The sequence below is a fragment of the Ursus maritimus genome, unplaced genomic scaffold (genome assembly GCF_017311325.1).
Source record: "Ursus maritimus isolate PB19 unplaced genomic scaffold, ASM1731132v1 scaffold_7, whole genome shotgun sequence".
NCBI classification, from domain to species: Eukaryota; Metazoa; Chordata; class Mammalia; order Carnivora; family Ursidae; genus Ursus; species Ursus maritimus.
In genome coordinates this window covers 37952807-37970275 of record NW_024426885.1, presented here as the reverse complement: position 1 = coordinate 37970275, position 17469 = coordinate 37952807, and positions in this window count along the sequence as shown.

The window sequence follows — 17469 nt, the reverse complement described above, 5'->3', positions numbered from 1 at the left end:
TCTTTCCTTCTTTCTTTTCTTTCTTTCTTTCTTTCTTTCTTTCTTTCTTTCTTTCTTTCTTTCTAAGAGAGAGTGAGTGTGCCCAGGGGAGGGGCAGAGGGAGAAGGAGAGAGAAAAATCTCAAGCAGACTCTGTGCTGAGTGCAGAATCCAACGCCGGGCCTGATCTCACAACCCTTGAGATCATGACCTGCGCTGAAATTAAGAGTCAGATATCCAGCTGACTGAGCCACCCATATGCCCCAGGACTAGTTTCTTAAAAAGATTTTTTTTCCCCAAAGATGTCTAAAGGAGTAATCAGCATTTCCTTCTCTGGCCATGCTGGTGGAGGAGAGAGGAGGCAGACACACCATTAAGGGAACGCAAAATAAGCAGCATGGGGAGGATGTGGGAAAGCATGAAAGATCAGGTTGAAAAGGAAAACCGGACAGGGCCGCCAGGGGAACTTGGAAGTTGCATAAGGATTCTAGATTGTGTCTTGTACACACTTGGGAGGGGTAGCCTTGAGACTTTCTGTTGAGAGGAAGAACATGGTGAAAGTGTTGAGTCATACAGATCTCCAAGAGGTCGTGTGAAGGGGACTTGCTGAAGAGCAGAAAGAATGCGGGTGGGTTGATGAGGTCCTCTAAAGAGGTGTTTGGGAAGAAAAGATCTCAGGCTTCCTGAAGATGCCGTGGTGACAGTCAGCGGCTTTCAGTGGCTGACTTGCTATAAGACAGGAGAAGAGTTAGATAATTCTGAGATCTTGGGCCACAGCAACCGGAAAATGTAGCGGTGCCTTGAAAAGTGATGGGGTCATTCTATTAGAGTCAGCCTCCCACGTCTTTCCTCATTTGTCAAATTGTGGGTTCCTCTGTTTGGTCACTGCGTGTGCCTAGCACAGTGCACCAACCAGAGTGTCACCGCCCTGTCCCCTGTCCTAGCTCACAAAGTGTGACGATGGCGTCGTTCATTGGTCAGTGAGCGACTGTGATCAGTGGCGTGCAGAAGGCCCGAGAAACACAATATAGATAGGATGGTGTTGACCATATGGATGAATCAAAACTGTGTTGGAGACTCTTCTATCTTGTGGAGATCCTGTCAATTTTATCGAACCGTGGTCGTTTACTACTGAAGGAGAAATACTTCACATGTATTGGCTGACAGATATTGGAGAAGGCAAGACACAGGAAAAAACTAAACTCTCCAGAAGAATTATTGAATCACTGCTCCTTCATTTCTCTCTGGTGCTATTTTTACAAATCCAGAGTAGACACTGTGCCCACAACTACAGATCTGTCATGGGGTGATGCCCCCGTAGCAGTATTTTGACCCTCAGATGTACAGAAATAAGTAACGATAACCGTCGGTTCATAGCACGAATGCCCACTTGCTCTTCTACTCTCTGCTTTGAGACGCTGGGGCTGGAACTCTGGAACTCCCTTTGTCCTTGGTCAGCTACTCTCTGCCGGTCTCTACCAACAGGTGGAGCTAGAGGAAGACCCCAAGGTTAAAAGAAAAGGGACTTTCTTTTTCTTGTTTGCTTCCTTTCCTAGGGGGTCACCCCAGCCTCCCTGCAACAATACATTCCAAATTAAGTTTTTAATGGGCACATATGGAACACAGTACCCAATAATTATAGAATAAACATTCTTCTCAGGAACACATGGTACACTTTTTTTTTTTTAATTGACCCAGTATCAAACTTTAAAGGAAGTCCCAACAAATTCCAAAGAATCCGTAACATGCAGGGAAAAAAAATTTTCTTCACCATGATGAAAAGTAACTAAAAACAGCCTCGTATATTTTGGAATAATAATAACAATAAAGAAACCACTCCAAAACAAAAACAAAACAAAAAAATAAAACAGACCAAAAACACCCTTCTAGCCATTTCATGGATTAAAGATGACATGAAACTTTTAAAAATACTTAAAATTTAGTAAAATTTTGCATGAATTTGTATGAAAATACAACATATCTAAACTCATAATATTTAGCGAAAGCATTACATCAAAGGAGATTTAAATATTTTTATTTACATTAGAGAGGAAAAAAGGCTTTACGTTATTGACCTAAGTTAAAAGAAAAAGAAGTTAATACAAAGTCAACAGAATAAACCCAAAGCCGGCAGAAGAACGGATGTAATAAAGTAAGGGCAGACATTAGTGACAGAGAAAGCAAATACACAATAGAGATCAGCGGTGAGGTCAAAGTCATTTTTCTGAAAGAAACTAATGAAATAAGCAAACCTCTGGTGAGACTGATTAATAAGACATAAGTAAGAGAGAATGAAAAGGCACAAACGAAAACTATTAAGAACAAAAAGTGGGACATTAGAGATTGAAAAGATTATTATATTATATTGTATTATATTACATTATATATTATTATGCCTTTTTTAAAATTAAAAATCTCAACTTGGCGTTGATAAAGTTTCCCGATCATTCAATCTACTTTACTTAATATATAATTTTTGAACACCTACTCTGTCTAAGGCACTGCTCTGTACTCTGGGGTTTCAGTGGTTAGGAAGCCAGTAAGGCCCCTGTTCTTAGGAACTGTACATGTCAAGAATGGCAGGAGACAGAGAAACTGGATTCTTTTGTAGAGTGGTAGGACTATGAAGAAGAGGAAACACGGTGACGTCGTTGCGGGTGGGGATATTCAGACAAAGGAGTATTCAGAAGAGCCCTGCACTGGAGATGAGTGTGCTAGCATATGACGGGTAAAAGGAAGCCAGACGTGAAAATATCTGGGGGAAGATTATTCTAGACCAGTGCTGTCCAATAGAACTATATGGTAACCACTAACCACGTGTAGTTCTGAGTATTTGAAATGTGGCTAGCGTGACCGAGGAACTGAATATTTAATTTAATTTTGATTTTAATGAACTTTAATTAAAATAATTATAGGCATGTGCCAATAAATACAAAGCTCTTAATTAAAAAATAAACTTCCTAAAGACACGTTTGTGAAGCTACTCATGAATAAAGGATAAAAGTTTAAATTAAATCTTTACTAAGGTATCTTCCCATGAGGAAAACAAAAAAACAAATTTCAATTCCAATCTTACACAAAATGCTCAAGAAAAGTAGATAAAGAGGAAATACTTCTCAAATTCCTTTGATAACAAAGACAAGACCCACGTAAGAAGAGATTTTATAGACCAATTTCCCTCATGAACACAGAAAAAAAATTCTTAAATAAAACACTAGCAAACCTAATCCAGCAATAACGATCAATGAGATAGTTATGACTGAGGTGCATACGCCCTGGAAAGCAAGTTCAACAAATTTTTACCGGACGCAGCTATGAGCTAAGCACTCTTCGGGGTGCCAAGAAATGTAGCAGCAGTGAACAAAAGAAACAGCACAGATATGGTCGTCCTCGTGGAGCTAAGGGGCTATGAGCCAATAAACGCACTACATAGTCAGGTTCCGCACCATAAAAGCCATGGAGAAAAATAAAGCCGAGAACTGAAGGGGAGGATGGACAAGGGAAGTGCTAAGCCAAGAAGGCCTCACTAAGAAAGTGACATTTCAGCAACTATCTTAAGGGTGTGAGGGAGAGAGCTGTGGCTAGCAGCAGAAAGTGTCTTCCAGGCGGAGGAGTTGGGGCATATATGGCACGTTGGACCCACAGCCGGAAGGTCTGTGTGACCAGCTCTGAGGAGGACAGGTGGAGGAAGACGTCTGGGAGGTGGCATGGGGCCAGGCACTGCAAAGATTGTGCACATTCGATGGGAAGCCACTCAACAGTTGAGTCTAAAAAAAGACATGATGCGGGGGGGAAAACAAAACAGAAAAAGGCTCCTCTGCTGCGTGTTGAGAATTATCTGAATCGAAGCAGAGAGAAAAACGAGAGATGAGTGCAATAGGCCAAGGAAGAAATGAGGGAGGTGAGGAAAGAGGGACGCACTGGTCCAGGAGGTGGGTGTGGGCATGCCCCGGGCACGCGCGCGGGAGGACTGGCAGGCGGTGCCCATGGATGCGTGTGAACTTGAGGGGGACAGGCCAAGGAAAGCTCCGAGTCTGAACAACTAGAAAGATGGAGCCGACGTTTCCAGAATGAGGAGACTCCAGAGGATCAAGTGTGAGGAGACGGTCAGGCACCCAGTTTTAGACTTGCGGAGTTGGAAATGCTTGAGACTTGCTGAGTTGGAAATGCTTGTTCCCCCCCAACCCCGGAGGCGGGGGCGAGGGTGGGGAGAAGTTGAAAAGAAGCTGGATGCATGGGCCTGCAGTGGGGAGCAGAAGTGTGGGCTGGAGGTCAACATTTGGGAGGGTCGGTTTATAGCCGGCATCTAAAACAAGAACATAAGGATATCTATCCCCAACCTGATCGAGACTGAACGGAATTAGAAAACCACAGCCCAATCTCACTTAGGAATGGTGAGGCAGAAATTGTAAACGAGTGAAAGCAAACAGAATTTAATACCACATTTCACAAATCATTATAGCACAGAGGGACATGTTCTGGAAATGTAAGAGTTGCTCACTATTGGAAAACACATTTACATAATCCATTCATACTAATAAAACTAGGAACAAAAAAAGCCAAACCTATAAATATCTCCAAGATGCAGAAAAGGCATCTGACAAATGTGACATCCACTCCTTATGAAAATTAAATAAATGCTAACATTCTAGCAAAAAATGCTCAAATTTGTGTGCATAACGGTCTTCATTGCAGCATCATTTGTGCAAAAATAAAACAAAACAAAAAGAGAAAGCAAACATCTACCAGCAGGTCATTTATTGAATAAATAATGGTACACACAAATTCTGCAGCTGGAGAAAGCAGAAGCATATCCCTATATCCAGCTACAGAGAGAACTGCAGAGTATATAGTTGAGAGAAAAAGAGCAGAGAAAAAAGTGTGGCATGCTGCCGTTTATACGGAAATTAGGGTAGATGAATGTGTGCACATATTGCCCTATATTATAATTAAGAGAACAAAAAAAATTAAAATTGTGGGGGAGTCAGTAGAAAAAGTATAGTGGAAAGAGTTAAAATCTACCTTCTTCCCAATATATCCACTTTTACTAATTTGACTTTGATGCCATCAGACAAGTAGTTGGCATAATTATAAAACAAAATTCTATTTAACAAAAAGTAATTTTTAAAAATTGGGAGTAAAATAAAGCAAAAGTTATGTACTTAGCTGTGGATCGAGTTGGTGGGCTAAGCACACAAATAGAGAAACTATTTGAAATAGTTTTAAAACAGTAATTTTCGTGTTTGTAGTGGGATAAACTCTAAGGACAGAGAGACCTGAATAAATTTACTTATTTATTTATTTATTTGAGAGGGAGAAGGTGGGGGAGGGGCAGAGAGAATCTTAAGCAGGCTCCACACCCAGCATGGAGCCTGTCAGAGGGCTTGATCTCAAGATCCTGAGATCATGGCCTGAGTTGAATCAAGAGTCTGGTGCTCAACCAATGAGCCATCCAGGCACCCCAACCTGAACAAAAATCTGAAACAGCTTTTAGGAAACATATTGCTTGTGTCAGCGTTATTGCTATTTTAAGATTGGTGTCTGTATATGGGGAGATAAAACAAATGAGTAATTACGTCATGTCATTCACAACAAAGACTTCTGTCCTGAGAGGAAGGATATATCGATGTAAGATTAATAAAGCTCATTAAAACCTTGTAGTTCGCAATTTGAATGGAAATTTTCAGTTTGATTCATGATGCATTTTATCTTTAAAGAGAGCAAACAAATTTCCTAATTATTTGCCCTGAAAAAGTCTGGAAATGATCACGGAGTTGTAGAGAGCATCACTATCATCAAGATTACAAGTCTTTAAACATCATTTTCAATTAAATGGAACTGGGACTTCCCAGAGAAATTGTGTTTCTAAATCCAGAACGAGCTGCGTCCCATGTGAATCTGGAGCACTGTGAAATACCAGAAAGCAAAAGCCACCAAGAGTTACTGAGGTTATGAGGTTACATACTGAGGTTAACTGAGGTTACTGAGGTTACAGAGACCATTTTGAAGAGACTCCCACTGGCTGAAAACACAACAATTTAAGCAGCAATGAGAATTATATTCGTGATATATTGAAAGGCATAAATCTTTTTTTTCTTTTTAAGATTCATCCATTCACTTTAGAGAGAGAGAGAGAGAACAGAGGGAGGGACAGAGGGAGGGAGAGGGAGAGAGAATCCTCAAGCAGACTCCCTGCTGAGCATGGAGCCCAAAGCGGGGCTCAATCCCAGGAACCCGAGATCAAAACTTGAGCTGAAACCAAGAGCCAGCTGCCCAACTGACTGAGACACCCAGGCACCCTGGAAAGCATAAATCTTATTTAAATCCCGAAGTTTGAAAAATTTTTGGAAAAACATCTCCAGTTCATCACTTTTCAAGAATGCAATGGAATCAATTCAGTATTTTAGAAGATAAAGGGGAAGAATCAAGTATATCTTACTTTTCTTGTATGAATTTCACCTCAGGATAATAAAGCTATTCATGGGGTAAAGTTTCTCTTTATAAAAGATTTCCAGATAATAAACTGAGAAGGAATGATAGAATTAGATTATCTAGTAAGTCTTAATGAAATAATGGTTCTCAAAGAATGGAAACCGTTAGTGGTGGGTCTCCTGATGGGAGCATACAGCACGACCTGTGAAGTGTTCCTGTAAAAAAATATACTTGATTAGGGGGCGCCTGGGTAGCGCAGTTGTTAAAGCATCTGCTTTTGGCTCAGGGCGTGATCCCGGCGTTCCGGGATCGAGTCCCACATCGGGCTCCTCTGCTAGGAGCCTGCTTCTTCCTCTCTCACTCGCCTGCTCTGTTCCCTCTCTCGCTGGCTGTCTCTCTTTCACATAAATAAATAAAATCTTTAAAAAATATATATATATATACCTGATTAGGATCAATCCTTTAAACTTAATTACCAAGGAAATACAGGAAACCCCTATATTTTAAAGGCACCACTGGAATTAAATTAGCAACATCTAGATTATTCTAGAATGTAGAAATACCTGTAAGAAGGTGACTCGGTTTTTTCAACTAATGAATTACAAGGAGAGAGAAAATATAGATTATAAGACATTAACCAATGTCAGTGTATGAACTTTACTTGAATCTTGAAGAAACAGACTGCTAAGAAAAAACAACTGAAGAAATTTGAGCACTGACTGACTATTTCATTGTATTAAAGGAATGCTGATATTTCACATGTGATAATGGTATTGTAGTCATATTTTAAAAGAGCCAATATCTTTTACAGAACATACTAAAATGTGTTTTGGATTTCAGGGTATGGGGTTTGGAAATTGATTTAAAATAGTCTGGTAGCCAGGAGGAGTGAGAAAGGGTTAAGATGAAACAAGGTTGGCCACAAGCTGATAATTGTTGATGATGGGTGTTCACAATTCTGTCTGTTTCATATATTTTTTAAAATCCCCACACTAAAATGTCAAATAATCAAGAAACTCATTTCAGCTAGGGAGGCCAAAGAAATAAGTCACAAACTTGGAGAATATGTTTGCAACACATAAGTTAGAAAATGCTTGCATATATGCCCTAAGTATGTACGAGAGTGTTCAAGTGTCATTTGCAGTAACAAAATATTAGAAAACAAGCTAAATTTCCATCAAGAGAGAATTAATAAAGGATGATATTATTTATACAATGGAATACTCTATTGCAATGCTAAAGAGTAAGATACAGAAGATCTAAAAACCTAAAAAATTCCCAGTGAAAAATGGATAAAACACAGACCTTTTACAGAATACAAATAATAAAAAAGAAATACATATTCAATCACAGTCGTCAAATATATAAAAATTCAATATGCAACATACTCTTTTCTACACTCCATATTGCCATAAATTAAAATATCTCCTAACACCAAGCATTGGTGACCATGTGGAGCCTAGGAGTTCAGCGAAGTTTAAGAGACACCTAACCTACAACGCACCAATCCCCTTCCAATGCTGGAGAAACTTCTGCAAATTTTTCCTAAGCATGTACGAGATTGTTCATAGCAGTGCTATTTGTACTAACAAAACACTAGGGAAAAAAATCAATGTTCATCAAGAAGAAATGAATGAAAACTGATATATATCACACGAGGGTGGACAACATGTCTGAGTCTTCTAAATGAAATATTAAGTGAAAAAAACATGTCTTAGGAAAACATGCAAGAAAACACTTCATTTCCATAAAGTGAAAAACGTGTAAAATTAAACAGTGTGCCACTTAGAGCTACATTATGTATTTATGAAGAAAGACAAAGGAACGGTCATTTTCAGAATTTCGGTTACCTCTGGCGGGAGAAGTAGAACATGACTGAAGAAGGGACCTGCATGCACAGTGTTCATTGCATTCTTCTTCTTCTTTAAACTGCTCCATACGTGTCCGGATTCTTCTGTCCGAGGGTGTTCAGAGGCACTATTAAATCAAATGAGAAAACAGAAGGAGTTTATTGCAGGACTCCAGTTAATAATAGGAGAGCAAAGAGGTTTGAGTGCAGGGGATGCGATGAAGCCTTACAGGTGGGGCCAGGTGGGCCCCCAGGCCAGCAGAAACGCCCCACTCACAGGCACCTGACCTGGAGACAGCCTGTGGAGCACAGGCTCTGCGCTCTGGCCTGGGGCAGGGAAGCCAGGCATTGGGCTGTAACGATCTGCATCCTCCTGCCGCAGGTGAGACAGGACCTCTCCCCGAACCAGAGGACTAACAGAAGTTTTAAGGGAGCCTGAGTCTCTTTCACAGCAAATCTTTAGTGAATGAATTCAACTGAAAGAAGCCAGCAGGCTCACGTGGGAAATCTTTCTACTCCTTCCCCTCCGCTGGGCACAGATAGGTTAGCGGGCCCTCACGTGCGTCTGCTCCTTTTCCCAAATCGCATCGAATCTAAGCAATAGTGTTGTCGAGTCAGCACACATGTGTTCATTTCCTGTTGTGTGCCTGTGCTGGGAGTTGGGCAGGGAGGCCCAGGTCTATCTGCAAAGTAACTCAGTAGGGACTGGTTGTGTGAGGAAAAGTCAGGAGGGTAAAAAGCAATGCTAAGTTAGGTCATCACTCACCGATTCATGCATTAGCAGACTTTCACGTGTCAGTCTTTGTGTTGGACCCTGGGCATAAAATGATAAATATGACATTGCCAACGCCTTCAAAGACTCACAATCTAGTTAAGGAGACAGACACTTCAACAGAAGTTACGTCACTGGTACATCAGTGATAAGATTTTTCAAAAATGTTAGGGAAATCGAGAACAGTATTTGATGGAACTAAGGGAAGAGCTGAGAGTAGACTTTGGAGGAAGGTTTTGAGTGAAACATTAAACAGTACTAATTAAACAGGTGAAGAATACAGGAACTGGATCCCAGATAGCAGGGACGGTGTGAAAAAGACACTGAGGCAAACAAACAAAACACCACCACCGCTACTTTGTGTGTTGGAAATGGGGGGTGCGTAGGTCACGGCAGAGCTTGGCTTTCTGGAAGGAAGCTGGATTTTTATTTGTCGTTCTTTAATTTTTTTTAACATATAGTGTCATATTAGTTTCAGGTGTGGGATATTTATTGTAATGGGGAAATCACTGAAAGAGTTGGTGATAAAGACTGACATAATGTGATCTGAATTTTCCAATTAATACGCTGGAGACTAGTGCGGAGAATAGTTTTGAGGAGACCAGAGTGAAATCAGAGGAGCTAATGGAAGGCAGAGAAGAATGAGTTAGGGGTAAGATGGCGTTCCATGCTGGATACTTTGTGTTGGAGGGACCTGAGAGACAAACCAGGAGAAGTCAGATGGACAGGAAGTACCGAGTCAGGTCTGAGGATGGATACAGTCACGTGGAGATTCTAAACTGGTGGGAGGGGCCTGAAGGGATACGCTGTCTCCCTGCTGTAAGCTATGTGGGACCCCTTCCAGAATGCTTGACTGGGGGACCAAGAGGGCAGAGGAAACACAGTGGTTGAGGCAACACATGGTCAGTGTGGGTCCTGCATGCCTTCCTCAAGCTGGCCAAATCTGGCGGAAGGCATTTCTAACAATGTCACAGTTCCTATGTTCTTGCTCCCCCAACAGAACATAAATAGGAAAGAACACCACATGTCTGAACCTGATGTAAATCAGATGGAAGGTGGTTCACAGGAGATTTCAGTCCAAATAACAGGTCAGATCTCTTCAGGCTCCATTAAAAAAGTCATAAAGATCAGTATCTACAAAAACCTGAATTCCATTTTCTACTAAAAGAAATTTGAAATCACCCGGGGCCCTTGTCAACTTCATTTTATTGGTGGACAGATGGAGAGAGAAGTGGATCATATCTCATTCCTTCAGTAGGGTGTAGAATACAAGAATCATAGAATCTTATGGCTAAAGGGTATTTTGAGGTCAATTTACCTGACCTCCCTCAAGAAACTTGTCATAAATCTTCACCAGGAACGCTTCGAGAAAGAATTCCTTCAGTGGCCCTGGTAGGGATCAGGACAAGCTAATGTTTGCAGCGACTTTGGAGACGTGGAAGAGGGGGGTGGGCCCTTGGAGGAGCAACACAAAATAATACATTGCATGACGTCAGTGACAAAAAAATTTATCTTGGCAATAAGTCCCTTTCAGTGTAAGCTGGGTTACCTGTGGGCTTGGCAAGAAGAAAAGAAAAATTGCAAATCAGGAACAAGTTTAAAACAGGAAACCAGGAAGTAAATGGTGGTTATCATGATATTCCACCCTTCCTACCTGCACCGGTGAGGGTCATCCGCACAACAACACATCATGTATGTGAACGAGAATCTATTAAATTCTTGCACATTTAGTCCTCTACACATCATCACTGGGGCTCCTGGGTGACTCAGTCGGTTAAGGGTCTGACTCTTGGTTTCGGCTCAGGTCATGATCTCAGGGTCGTGAGATCAAGCATCAGGCTCCATGCTCAGCACGGAGTCTGCTTGAGATTCTCTCTCTCCCTCTCCCTCCCCCACTTCCCCGGCCCCTGTTCATGCTCTGTCTCTCTCAAATGAATAAATAAATAAATAATCTTTTTAAAAAAATCTTCTACAAATCATCATTAAACCCATATCATGTCTGATAAAACTAAGACCGAGAAGAGGTAAGTGACTTGCCCAAGTTCACCCAGGTAGTAAGCAAGAGGGTATAGAAGTAAAACGGGTTTCCCTTATGGTATAATTTCTTCCAGAAAAGGGGCCCACTTTTTATAGAGAATGTATCTTCTGAATTATTTATTATTGTGGTAAAATATATATAACCTAAAATTTGCCATTTCAACCATGTTTAAGTATATAATTTGATGGTATTAATTATAACTCATAATGTCTTACAGTTAGCAGCACAACATCTTTCCAAAATTTTCATCTCCCCAAAACAGCAACTCTACATCCATTGAACAATAACCTCCACTCTGCTTTCTCTCCTGATTTTGCCTACTCTAGATATTTTAAAGAAAGGGAATCAGACAATTTTTGTGAGGTTTTTGTCTGGATTATTTCAACCAGCATGACGTTTCAAAATTCATCCATTTCTCAGCATGTATCAGAACTTCATTCAGTTTTACTGGCTGAGTAATATTCCACTGAGCACACAGATCACATTACGTTTCTCGATTTCTCTCTTGACGGACAGCTGGGTGGCTCCCCCTTTTGGCTATTGTGCGTAATGCACAATGCACAACCACTGAACGCTGGTAGACAAGCGTCTGTTGGAATTCCTGTTTTCATTCTTCCGGTTCTGCTCCTCAGAGTGGACTTGCTGGGTCTTACAGTCTATGTTTAGCTTTCTGAGGAACCACCGGACTGTTTCCCAGGGTGGCTGGGCTATTTTGTAGTCTCAGCAACAATATATAGGGGTTCAAATTTCTCCACATCTACTCATTTCGTGTTTTTGTTTGTTTGTTTGTTTGTTGCCCTCCTGGTAGGTGTGGCATTGGCCCCTCATTATGGTTTTGATTTGCATTTCCCTAATGACCAACGGTGTTGATTATCTTTTCAGATGCTTTATTGGTCATCCGTGTGTCTTCTTTGGGGAACTGTCTATTCAAGTCCTTTGCCCATTTTTAAACTGGTTTGTTTATTTGTTGTTGAGTTATCGGAGTTCTTATAGATATTCTAAATATTAACCCCTTATCAGACACGATTGCAAGTAGTTTCTCCCATCCCATGGTTTGCCTTTTCACTCTGTTGACAGTGTCTTTTGATGCACAAAAGTTTTTAATTGTGGTGAAGTCTTATTTATTTTTGCTGCCTGTGCATTTAGTGTTATGTCCAAGAAAGCATTGCTAAACTCAATGTCCTGAAGCTTTTCCCCTGTTTTGTTTTTGTTTTTGTTTTCCTAAGAATGTTATAGTTTTAGCTCTTACAGTTAGGTTTTTAATCCATTTTGAGTTAATTGTTTATATATCATAAGGTAAAGATTTTTAGCATGCTTTAGCACTAGGAAAACTAACATTATGAGCCAGGTAAGACATTTTCAAATATATTCTCTCTTTCAGAGGGGTGGTGCGAAGAGCTTTACAAACACGCTCCCCAGTGATATGATCACAGCTGTTAAAAATAATGTTAACAACACCATTTAAAGTCTCTGGAAATTGTTGTCACAGTTCTCTGTGGGCAGCTGTGGCCAAGAAGATGGGACTCCCTCTGCCCCCATCTCCCAGCCAAAAGCTACAGTATTTCCCTGGTAGATGGTAGAGCAGGTCACCAGCCTTTCTCATCACCACCACTACCACCCAAGGTTAGTGCTGCAGAAGATACATTCCAGTGAGTGTGTCTGAGAGGTCGAGGGCTCCCTTCCTCCACCAAGATGCCACTCTTCATCTATACAATGGGGGAGACAAGTAGAAAAGTCTCATCCTACCAGCTGATCTGTCTTTCTTCCATCCCTAATAAATTAATTACTTACTGGATGGAAACTTCCTTCCAACTCTCAATTCCACTTCTGTCTCCCCCCTGCCAATTTCTTTCCAAAGAAAGCTTTAAATTCTCATGTTCAAATACATAAGGATGAAGAAGACTTAAATTTTTTGCTGATTTCTGAGGTGAAAGGATAAGATATATCCTAATTATCATCTGTCATTCTTCCCACATTTCTAATGAGCAACACTTCCTCCTAGGACAGTATCTGAGGGTATCTTTCTTTAACACACTTTTGCAGAGGGAGTTAGTGTTTTTCCACAGTCAACTGAGGACAAAACTCAGCCAGGCAATTGAGTAAGTGACTCAGTCAGATGGATAGGACCACGTCACTGTCACCCAGTCACAGATGGCCAGACTGAAGGAAAGGAGCAGCTGTGTTACGAGGTGAGCAGAGACAAGAAAGCATCCCAACACATCCATCCCATGGTGCGTGTGCACATCTGGTACTGATTCCCCACTTCCCTTCCAGGGAGGCGTGAGTGTGTGCGTGCACATGAGTGTATGCATGAGCGCAGGCATGTGTGAGCGTGTGAATAAGAGCAATCTAAGCAGGTGAGAAGTTCCAGCAAGTGGGCCACGGAGGAGACAGTAGGTGCAGTGGTACAAGTGAAGAGGAGGCCGCTAGTAAAAGTGCTCTCCCAAGGCCACAGCTGGAAGAAGAGGGCACATCACACCTTTCCTCTTTGCCTCTCACAAGCCATAGATGTTTACTTTTTTAAAGAGTTTTGAGGAATGAACTTCTGACCCAAATTTGTGCAGTTAGGTGAATCTGCCTCCAATTAGAGCTCAATTGCCTCTTCCAGATGGTGGAATTTGGCCTCTTCCTCATGGTCCTTTTTGAGAACCGACTGTCTGCAATATCTCACCTCTGATGTGCTCTAGGACAAGCCTCCTTCCACTCTCCCCCAATGAGCTTCTTACAGTCTACACACTCTGCAACCTCCCTCACTCCTGTTTTCTCCCTCTTCACCCTTCACCCCTTCTCTCCCCTCAGGTCCCCCACTCTGCCGACTGCATGTCCTCAAGCCCAGTGTCTCAGACAGACCTTCCCTCTCTCTCCTCTGTCCCACTCACCATTCTCATGGCCTTCTCAGGGTTTTATGCTCCGTGGTCAGCTGAAGGCACACTTTGGGCTTAAAGAGGAGAAGGATGCTGTGCTCCTGGTTCTGGTTCCGTTTTCCAGACAGTCCTGCTAACTTGCATGCTACTCACTGGCAGAGACCTGAGTGTGCTCTGCCCTCTAGAATTTCACAGACAGGCATTGCTGTGCTTCGGGACAGAGTATGAGCATTTCTTGGTTTCAGTTATAAGACCATCTAAGCTCATCAAAGTATCACTGATTCCTAATGGGAATAACATCTGTTCGTGTGAGGTCACCCTTTATTGAGTGTGAAAGGAAGAAGCAAAGAAAGGCTGGCACTGAGTAACAGTCATGCTCCCTCAGGCCACCCCGTGCTTCTGCTTCATCTTTCAACACCCACCATGGCTTCTATGCCACTGCCTTTGAAGTTTCATACGCCTAACATTGTGGCCCTTACTAGAATATGAGCATAGCATGCATTATGATACTGTGAATAATCAGCATTATTCCTAATGTCAGAGACACAGGACTGAGTGGTGACCTGGACAAGCAGTACCCACGTTAGCTGTGGACGCACCACTTCCAGTCTGTTGGCCTCATTTTCTACACCTGCAACAATGTGACTATAAGAACGATCTTGGAAGTTCATGAATGTTCCTTAAGTACCTATCTTTCTATAAATCAAAGTTTAGGATGTATTCATAAGAATGTTTTTTTCTTTTGAACATCTTCCCAGTGTTTTATGGTGCTGACACAGGATATGCCTGCTCTTTTGTTAAAGAAATGACAATCTTTAAGCAAGTAACACAGTCATAAATCTGCATTGATGATGCAATAATAATAATAATAAAAAAAAACCAGTCCTGGGAAAAAGTAACCCACTGTTCTTGGAGTTTCCAGGCCCAAAGGAAGAGCATACAACCGACTGGTCCAGAGGCTCTATCTTCGCCCCACCAACAAAGCCTGGAGATGCCGCATCAAGATGCCGTCCACGCACAGCCAGCCTCTTCTCTGGCTTTAAGCTCCAGGAAAGTCAGAAAAGAAGAAAATTTATGTGAGGGGTAGGAAGCAAGAATGTATCTTCATAAATATCTCTTGAATTTTTATGAAAATGTTCAGTATATTTCTTATATAACTAAATATTTATGAATAAGATAAAAGAAGGTCAAAGGCATCCCCCTCTTTCTCCCTCCCTCCCTCCTTCTACCTTTCTCTGTCTTTCCAAGGTAGCACCTCCATTAGCACTTGTTCTAGTAAGATCTAATTAGGTTTCTTCACTGAGGTAGGGGTAAAGAGATGCTAAGATTGGGACACACAGTCCTCACCCCCTGAGGTGGTTCGGCAGGACACCTGGCTCTCTGCTGTCACTTGTCACCTTCTCATGGAGCTCCTGCAAGATCTGACCCAGCCTCCAATCCAGTCTCCTCTGTGAAGTGACCCTGAAACAAGTCTCCCAGCTGCCTTCTCACTTACCCCCAGGGCCACACTTCCTGTCCAAACAGAATCTTCTTTCTCCTTCCTGATCTCTGTCATCTGGCTCTACCATCTTCCGTTAGAAACATCTCCTATGTTTGCCAGGGTCACATAATGGGGGAAGGAGCTCAAGGCCATTTGGCCTCATCCCCTGCCACCGTACCCCACAGGTGATCCAGCAGCCCCAAGAGCAGGGAAGGCGTGCCCCACTGCTGAGAGCTCAAGGTGCACGTGTTAGCTGGAGTCACCACCTGCCTTCATGGTTTTCACACCATCCACCTTCGGGGCCCCACTGAACAAGTCAGATCTCTCCTACACAGGACAGCCCTAAAGAAATTTCAAGCACAATCTGTCATCTCTCAGAGATCTGTCCCTTCCCAGCACCTTTCAAGCCTGCACATCACATTATTTACTCCTTCTTTCCCAGGTCAACCCCCTCCACACACACTTCCATGTGAAAGTGGTGATTCAGGTGTGGCCTGTGGGCACAAGGCCTTGGGAGGTAGTCCCTTTCCTGCACATTCCAGGGCCTCCTTCCCAGAGGCCCAAGGGCTGCAGCTACAAAGCTGGTCTCCTCTGCAAAGCTGACACATGGACAGAAACTGCTCTCAATGGCATTCAGTAGCAACTTAGATGACTATTGATTGGGCCCAGTATTTTTTTCCTCGTTTTTATAATTTTAAATCTCTTTGTAGTGGCCAGTAATTATCTGAGAATTACCTGAGAATTCCATGATATAGCTGGGGTTTCTTTTTTAAGTAGAGGAAGAAAAATATTACTATATGATCCCATACCATGTGTGATGGTTAATGATATGTGTTAACTTGGTTAGGCCACGGTATCCTGATATTTGGTCAAGCACCAGTCTGGATGTTGCTGTGAAGGCACCCTTTAGATGAGGTTCACATGTAAATCACAGACTTTGAGGAAAGCAGATTGCCCTCCATACTGTGGGTGGGCCCCATCCAATCAGTTGAAGGCCTTAAGATTAAAAAATGGACTTTTCCAAAGAAGAGTGAATTCTGCCTCAAGACAGCCTTTGGAGCAGAGCTTCAACGTCACCTCTTCCCTGGGTCTCCAGTCTCCCAGCCTGCCCTGCAGATTCTGAACTTGCCAGTCTCCACAATTGCATGAGCCAATTCCTTAAAATAAATCTATTTCCTTGTCTCTCTCTGTCTTTGTCTCTTTTCATAGCTAGATATGGATGCAGATACAGATATGCAAACAATTGCTTCTGTTTCTCTGGAGAATCCCGATATACTACCCTTTAGAAACCACCTGAAATACACTTAAAAGTATAAAAGTAGGGGCGCCTGGGTGGCTCAGTCATTAAGCGTCTGCCTTCGGCTCAGGGCGTGATCCCAGCATTACGGGATCGAGCCCCACATCAGGCTCCTCCACTAAGAGCCTGCTTCTTCCTCTTCCACTCCCCCTGCTTGTGTTCCCTCTCTCGCTGGCTGTCTCTATCTCTGTCAAATCAATAAATAAAATCTTTAAAAAAAAAGTATAAAAGTAAATTACGCTTTAGTATATACACTAAAAGTGCATCTTTTCCTTTATAACTGGATCATTAAAAAATAACCTTCTCTTTTGGTTAATTGTATATTGTTCTTCACTCCTAGCACTCTCTCCCCCTCATCCTTTTTGTTCTCTCCAACCCTGTAAAAGAGTTGAAGCTCGAGTGGGAACACTAGCAGGAGCTTATTACACACGCCCCATGGCTCCGTAGTCTCCCTCATTTCTACCCAGCTTTGCTTGGTTCTACCAGATCTTTGCAAGCCTAGCTCCCTCTCCTCCTTCACTCTTAGCTTAAAGTTCCTCTCCTTAGGACTTCCCCGACCACTGTCTCTAAAGCAGCCATCACATCACCTCCCATAATTAGAGTTCTCTGCTTAGCCAACTCGTCATTTGATGCTTGTCTGATTGATGAATCAACTGCAGTGGTTTCCACGCCCATCTTGTTTCTGCTTCCATATGCAGAACTTTCCTGGGGTCCATGTGCAGGAGGAAACTATGGATGCATTTATTATAGAGACATTTA